Below are 9,148 nucleotides of genomic sequence, written 5' to 3' on the forward strand. Positions count from 1 at the left end.
TCACTTTGTGCGTATACATTCACATCGCCGATCCAACTACAAGAATGTAAGAGCGATAAAGGAAACCCAAACGGTCGAAGGAATAACATGTCCGGAAATATCACCGTATCCCAAGGTCAGAATCAAACCTGGGACCCTGGAGCAGCAAAGCGTAACCCTACACCTCCTTGCGCCACTGCCACGCCGCTCCCTCAAAACAATCCGACTTCAGTTTCTTTCACACCGACTTACATAGATATTGAATATACGGATAAGTTTTAATGCGGGCGCACGCACTTCTGCTCCCATCGAGCGGTGCTTTTAAACTTTCCACTGTCCATCCATTTATCTGTCCATCAATCCATCCATCAATTCTTTTTTCAAGCATCAATCCATCATCCTTTCCTCCTAGCCATACATCTGTACGTACACTTGTCTATCCATCCATCCATCCATCCATCCATCCATCCATCCATCCATCCACCCTTCCCGTATTTTTGGTCTATTATTGTCTCTGTATGCTTTCTGTCCCTCTCTGTCGCTCATTACAGACAGTCAGAAAATGATCTCTTTCTAATGATTACCCTGCCCCCCCAACACACACACACACACACACACACACACACACACACACACACACACACACACACACACACACACACACACACACACTCCCTGCTCCCTCGCTCGCACTCATTCGCTCCTTTCAGTAAATGAGGGAAAGCGATACCTCTCTCTAATGACCGTTGTGAATAATTGGTCGCTATATAAAGTCTTGCTTTAGAGTTGGAAATCTCTCCCGCTTCTCCTGTCTTCTGTCCTCTAATCATGCCATCGGCTCATTCATTACCTAACCGGTTTATAAGTATATGTATATGCAAATGTGTGTTTTATGTTATATGGACCGTAAAGATAAATATTATATGGAGATCTGACTTTCCCATAGTCAGCGCGCAAAGTGGTCAAGGCTCTGGGTTACTGATGGAAGGTCAGGTGGGGGTCAAGCCCCAGTATTGCCATGCTGCCACTTTTGGGTCCTTGAGCAAGGCCCATAACCCTGCACTCTTACCCCAGCTTCCTATCATTGCTGGGATATGCAAAGAAAGAATTTCACTGTACTCTAATGTACATTTGACATGTAACAAGTAGAATGTGATGTAAGAACATAAAAAATTTAATGGTCAGGTGTCCACAAACGTTTGTCCATATAGTATAACATCACATCTAAGTGTCGCAGGTCAATAGGACACATATGAGCTGAAAGAAGGGCAGGCGATGGGAGAAAGCGATATAATAAAAAACAGATATTTGATGTTTTTTTTTCGTTTGTTTTTTTTTTTTTAATTTTCCCACTTTTTTGGAAACCACTGCCCCCTGCTATGTTCTAGTGAGGAGAACTTGAGTTATTAAAATGCCAGCCTTTCCAACAAGAGGCAATAAATCAACCTAAATATCGAGAGAGAGAGAGAGAGAGAGAGAGAGAGAGAGAGAGAGAGAGAGAGAGAGAGAGAGAGAGAGAGAGAGAGAGGAAACATAAGGTTTGGGAGCAGATGAAAGGATGGGTAAGAGAAGACAAAGATGAAAAGCAGCATTAGAAAAGTGGTGATTGAAAGAAAATCAAACAGCAAAGGAGCATCTCGCTCGAATGAGTAAAATTATTCTGGGCTGAATATTACTAGAAGAAAAATCTGTATTTGTGATAAATCATTATATAGAGAAAGGAAAAGATGGCATTGACAATAAACACAGTTGATTGTGATGAATAATCAAAGCACACACACACACCCAAAATCAGAAATTTCTCTGATGAAATATAGTTAAACCGTTGCATAAGTGGCTCTCTCTCTAGTGTGTGTGTGTGTGTGTTTATCTGCACATACCATGACAGGTGTTTAGCTAATTGGAGAGACCCAATGAGCATGAAAGAGAAGCTGAGTGCTAAAGACTAGTCCTTAATTATTCACATTCTTCTTCTTCTCTTACATTTTCTCTCTCTCTCTCTCTCTCTCTCTCTCTCTCTCTCTCTCTCTCTCTCTCACTTTTTTCCTCTTTTCTGTACCATGCAGTTTCCATTTTTGTTGTTCATTGTGCATTGCTCTAATTACCCTCCAGATAAATGTATTTATTGCCTGCTTTATTTCTTATTTAGACGCCAAGCAGCTATTAATGCCAGTCAGAATTCACTGCATGTTTAGATTGCTCAGCATGTTCCAGCCATATCCACGGGTGATTCATAAACAACTAGTTTTAGATGAATCGGGTCAATTTGTTGCAGCATTGAACAAATCCTACGGATGGCTGATACCACTTATCTTTTTGAAATGATACTAAGACACTTCAAGACCATTATCGTTGATTTTGACATATCAGTATCAATACCAATACGTATGAAAGCCCTGATTTTACTTGTTAAATAGACTGCAATAGACCGGACTTCTTTATGGTTACATTTATTTGGAAAAAAAACCCTCCATCACACAAACCCTATTTGAACTGTCACATCATGTTTCTACATCCCTTCCTCTTTATAGGAAGAGGAGAATGTTGATACTTTTCCCTTCAAGCCCATTTCTTTTCTGACTGATCATCTGTCCTGCTTAAAAAAAAAAAAAATCTGAGAAAAGTAAAGATGACTCAGCAAGACCAAGATACACTATAGACAAAAGTTTGTGGACATCTAGACAAAAGTTCAGTCCCCATTTGCTGTAACCTCCACTCTTCTGGGAAGATTGTGTAGTGTGCATGTGGAGATTTGTGCTCATTTAGCCACCAGGGTGTTAGTAAAGTCAGGTACTGGTGTACAGTGAGGAGGCCTGGGGTGCAGTCAGCGTTCCAGTTCATCACAACGATGTTAATAGGGTTGATGTCAGAGCTCAGGTTAAAGTCAACCCATGTAAAGTGTAGGTACATAGAGTTTGCTTTGTGAACAGAGGCATTGTCATGCTGAAACAGGTTCGGGTCTCCTAGTTCAAGTGAAGAGAAAAATACAATGTTACCGCATCCAAAGACATCCAACACAATTGTGTTCCTACAACTTTGTGGTAACAGTTAAGTAAAAGAATCACTTATGCCTGGATTATTTGTTTTCATTTTTTTAAAGAATAGCAGGAAGGATTAATATATAAACCTGAAAAACGATTCACTCGATACAACACCAGTATTGATACTTCAGGTTTGACCCGCCTATTCCTAATATCTACACTCTCTGACTACACAAAAAGCACTGTACGGCTTAGCTCATTTTACACACTCATTTTCTGTCAGGTTATACAAGAAGTTTTAAAGAATCAGATCACCTCAGACGAGTCTTAACGCCTCATCAGAGCCTCGTACCAGAGCTTGGAAATTAACTGCTAGCTAGCAAAAAAGCATTCTGGCATAAAACTAGTTTTAATATGCCATTTGTCAGGGCATGTTGCATTCCGTAGCTCAGCATTGTGTTTTTACCCATCAATGTCTGGTGCTACAATACACAACATGATTTACACGAGTACATTGTACAACCACTGGGAATTTCTACCTCAGTCATGACAGCTAGCCGTTTCTCCGGGAAGATTATTGAAAATATAAGCCTTCATTTGGGAAATAGCAACAGCTAAAGCAAAATTGTAGGGTTTTTTTTATGTCAAACATTTAAGCTATTAGTTAGCAACTGTAAAAAAGAAAAAAAAAAGAAAAAGCATCAGCTGTGACCACACAACCTCAGGATGCATTCTTTCTGGTTTAAACAGAGATGTAACTCTTGTCCATATCATATTTCATCTACCACATTCTATCATTTCTGAAACCGATATTTGAAATGAGTCATCACCATAATGATGATTGTGAAAAAAAATGGAGCAGTATAATGCAATACGTCGAGTAAATCAAGAAAATCAAGCTCATTGTTATGTAACGAGGACACGGACAGATGCATGTGAAGGTTGTTTCTTAAATCCAAGGCCATGAAATCCAAAACGTGAAGCAAACCCGAAGTCTAAAAACCAAATAGGGTTAGGCAACCTACAAACTTACAACACTGGACTACCCTATAATCATGAATTTGGGACACATAAACAAGTCAGAAACAATATTCCAATCCAGAATAACTGGCTTGGCAAAGTCAGGCGTCCAGAGACAGCAATTAAACAATTACTTTGTAGTTGGTGCATGAACAAGAGTCTGTTTATTAAGGGTGTGTGTGTGTGTGTGTGTGAGTGTAATTGAGCTCATCCATGCCCAATTAGTTACTTGATGAGTGAGAGTGATGCTGTATGTGGGAATTGTAGTCCTAGCCATATTTGAAGGCTGTGGTGCTTGCTGGGAAATTGAGTTTTTGGCCAGGTGTGACCTGACATTCATTTACATACAGAACATAATATTCCATAAATCTGTATAAACAAGTAAAATGACATAAAATGATTGACACTATAAAATAAGGTTACAAAGGTACAAAACTTTTAAATCTTTCATGTATCAATTATAGGCCGTATCATATAACCACTTGTTTTCAATTGAATGATTAATAAAATTAAATGAAGCAAAATTTTTCTTTTTTTTATTTGATTATTAAAAAATTGCTACCTTGGTGTGACAGACTATGGCCTTGTTACATTCATTAGAAATTGTTTGCAGGAATTTGAACAGGTTAACGGAGCGATTTCATCACAAGCAGTGCACATTACCTGTTTAAAACACGCAACAGGACAGCTTACGTATTTGATTACAAAATCTAATAAAACAATACTGTATTTGTGGACACCTGATCACAAGAGTCGTATGTGCTTTTTGAACATTTCTTTCCACATTTAGTCCCTATTTCCTGTTATAGTAAGCTCCACTCTTCGGGGAAGATGGTCCAATTGATCTTCTTAGTGTGCTTGTGGAGATTTGTGCTTATACAGCCACAAGTGTGTAAGTAAAGTCAGGCACTGGTGTAGGTGAGGTGAGGAGGCCTGAGCTGCAGTTTATGTTTCAATTTATCCCACAGGTGTTCAATAGGGTCGAGGTCAGAGCTCTACAGCAGACCACTCAAGATCTCCAATCCATGCAAAGCATGTCTCCTAATGGAGTTGGCCTTATGCACAGGGATACTGTCATGCTGGAACAGGTTTGGGTCTCCTAGTTAAAGTGAAGGGAATATTGAATTCTACTGCATCCAAAGACATCAAATTAAATGGTGTGCTGCCAATTTTGAAGTAACAGTTTGGGAAAGAACCAATATGGCTGAAAAATTCAGGTGTGCCAATACTTTTTCTATCTGGTACAGTACATCGAAAAGTCAAAGCATAAAGAATCATTGATGAGTATTTAATGGTTATAAAGAAAATTCAATTAATTAATGCTTCAGTGTTGCTTTACATTAACACTTGATTAGAATACAGGTTTTTTTGACTGTTGGACATTATTTCCTTACAAATATGTAAATTCATTCTTTCCATTTCCTGAAATATAAATAAATATGTCATTTTAACCTGCATGACTCTGACCAGGATAAAGCATTTCATGAAAATGGAGGGAAATGGTAAATGTGTCACATTAAGTAATAGCAAGTCATGTTATTACCTCTCTATCATCTCTGTCTGACCTCTTTCTCTATCTAGTGCTTGGGCCGATGAGACGCCTGCAGCTAACTCATTTACATAAATAGATGCGATTGGTTAATCTGCAAGGAAAGGATTTGCTACAGAAGCTGTGCTAGTTCCTATTTCTAGCCGCTAAGTATTAGAATTCAATGGTGGGTTTTTTTAAAAGCTGAGGTTCGGACAGGCGACGCACTTCCTTTCTGGGTCTGCATCTGGACCACAGTCTGCCAGTTATTTGCATTAAAAAACCCAGCTTGACTCTTTGACTTGCAAACATTTATATAATTAATGTATGGTATGCAAAACCTTCAACCTAAGGACCATGAATAAAAAAAATAACTTACAGCAGCAAGTCAAAAGTAGATTAATTGCACTGGAAAATTGCAGACCTGGCAATGCGTCCTCCCCGGGTATGCGCTCTAAGGGGTAGTACTCCTTCAAAATATATTATACTGTATACCTCTGATATGTTGTATGCACAGGAGTGTCAGGGTGTGCCCGTGCCAACGCCGAGCAAAGTGTGTGAATGGAAAAATAAACAAAACAAATATGTAATTTCACAATTTATAATAAATCCTGTATGAGGATCATATATAGTACATACACTATATGTACAAACGTTTGTGGACATCTGACCATAAGTTTAGTATGTGCTTTTTGAACATTCCTTTCCACATTAAGTCGTCCCTATTTGCTCTTATAATAACCTCTATTCTTCTAAATGTACTTGTGGAGATTTGTGCTCATTCAGCCACAAGGGTGTTATTAAAGTCAGGTACTGATGTACCAGAGATGAGGAGGCCTGGGGTGCAGTCAGCATTCACATTCATCCCAAAGGTGTTCAATAGGGTCGAGTTCAGAGCTCCATAGCAGAAAACCTCCAAACCATAGCACAGAGTCATTGTCATGCTAAAACATACTTCAAAATGTAATTCTACCATATCCAAAATCCTATACAATAGAGTGGCAATTTTGTGGTAACGGTTCGGTGAATAACTACATATGGCTGGAAAAGTCAGGTGTCCCAATACTTTTGCTCATAAAGCATATACAGTTTAGCAGAAATGTTACTAATTGTCATTTTAAAGAGGTGGGAAGTAAATGCAAAAGAAAATCATTTAAATTTGAGCAAATAATAAAAAAAAACAACAACAGACAAATGAGACAAACTATAAGGGGACACTTAAATACATTTATTAATTTAGAGGTGACAAGTAACAGGTGTGAATGATCAGTGACCTGTTTTAAACACGCAACAGGATCACAGCTCTGATCACTGAGCACCTGAACCATTTATATCTTCATTTAGATTAAACTTCAATTTGATTTAGCCACTTTTCCATTTAGACCTCACTGCAACCCTCCAATGGTTTTCTCCACTCTGCTGCTGTGTGCATAATTTGTGTTTGCTGGCAGTTGCAGTAATTTAAAATATACTTTATGATATGGGTTTTTTTTCCCGAGAATGGGACTGTGTCCTGTAAAAATGTTACACTGCAAATAAAAAAAATAAATACACTATATGGAAAAAAGTATTAATAATATAAAGTATATTTCCTTTTTTCCCAAACTGGTACCAGAAAAAGTTGGAGGCACACAATTATATAGAGTGTCTTTGGATGCAAAAGCATTACATATTCCCTTCACTTAAACTAGGAGACCCAAACCTGCTCCAACAGCTCCATAAATATATGGTTAACATGGTTTGGAGTGGAAGATCATCTGCTGTAGAGCATTGACCTCAACACTACTGAACACCTTTGGGATGATTTTAGAACGCTGACCGCACCCCAGGCCTCCTCACCTCACCTACATCAGTACCACACTTTTCTAACACCCTTGTGGCTGATGAACACAAATCGCCACAAACACATTCCAAAATCTAGAGGGGGCATCTTCCTAGGAGAGTGGAGGTTATTCTAATTGAGACTAAATGTGGAATGGGATGTTTAAAATGCACATACCAATCTTATGTCAGGTGTCCGCAAACTTTGGTCCATATAGTGTAAATAAATAATTCAATAATTTAAATAAATTAAAAATAAAACTACTAATAATTTAGGTGTAACTATACATGTATTCATATTAACAAAAAAAATCTGATCCCTGCCAAATGTAATAAGTGGCGGACCGCAAGTTTGTTTAGACTCTGCCTCGCACTTGAGGTGTTTTTTTTTTTAATTATTATTATTATAATTTGAAAACATACACAACAATGCCAGGGGTATAAAAAAGAAAGTAGAGTTACTGTGTATACAGTGTCACTTACACAACGTCACTGTGGAAATATGATTTGTAGTGCATTGTAAAACTCAGTTAAGTGCTATGGATTCTTTAGAGTTTTTTGTCCAGCTTCAAGAGTTTCTCTTTAAAAGAGAAAATCCTGACAGTTCCGCATATCATGGGAGTGAATGAATGAAGGATGGAAGGAATGAAGACTTATTATTATTTTGGCTTCTCCAATTAGGGGTCGCCACAGCAGATCATCCATTTCCATAGCCCCCTCCATGGCTCCATCCTCAGCGTTCTTCTACTGATATACCCCATGTCCCTCCTCTGCACATGTCCAAACCATCTCAATCCTATCTCCCTCACTTTGTCTCCAAAATGTCCTACATGTCTCTCTTACAAACTCGTTTCTAATCCTGTCCATCGTCGTCACTCCCAATGAAAATCTCAACATCTTTAGCTCTGCTACCTCCAGCTCCACCTCCTGTCTTTTACTCAATGCCACTGTCTCTAAACCATACAACATCGCAGGTTTCACCACAGTCCTATAAACGTTCTCTTTCACGTTTGCAGATACCCTTCTATCACAAATCACTCCTGCTATCACTCTTCTCCACCCACTCCACCATGCCTGCACTCTTTTCTTCACTTCTCTAACACACTCTCCATTACTTTGCAATGTTGACCCCAGGTACCTGAACTCCTCTCATTTAAACACATGTACTCTGGCTTACTCCTACTGACTTTCATTCCCCTTCTCTCCAGCATGTACCTCCCCCTCTTCAGGCTCTTTTCAACCTCCTCCCTACTCTCACCAAAAATCACAATATTATCCGCAAACATCATAGTCCATGAAGACTCCTGTCTGACCTTGTCTGTCAACCTGTCCATCACCACTGCAAACAGGAAAGGGCTTTGAGCCGATCCTTGATGCAGTCCAACCTTCACCTTGAACCAGTTGCTCAAAATACTCCTTCCATCCCCTTAACACACCCTCCTCACTAGTCAACACATTTCCATCTCCATCCTTTATCGCTCTAACTTGCAGCACATCCTTCCAAGCTCGGTCCCTCTGCCTGGCCAAACGCTTTAAATCTTTTTCTCCTTCTTTAGTGTCCAACTTCTCATACAGCTTCTCATATGCCTTTTCCTTGGCTTTTGCCACATCCCTCTTCACCTGCTGCCACATCTCCTTGTACTCCTGCCTACTTTTCTAATCACTCTGTTGATCCCAATTCTGTTTTGCCAACCTCTTGCTCTTTATGCTTTCCTGCACTTCCTCATTTCACCACCACGTCTCTTTGTCTTTCTTTCTATTTCTAGATGTAACACCAAATACCTTTCTAGCTGTCTCCCTTATCACTTCTGCAGTAGTT

Source organism: Silurus aristotelis (genome assembly GCF_946808225.1).
Source record: "Silurus aristotelis genome assembly, chromosome: 1".
Classification (NCBI taxonomy): domain Eukaryota; kingdom Metazoa; phylum Chordata; class Actinopteri; order Siluriformes; family Siluridae; genus Silurus; species Silurus aristotelis.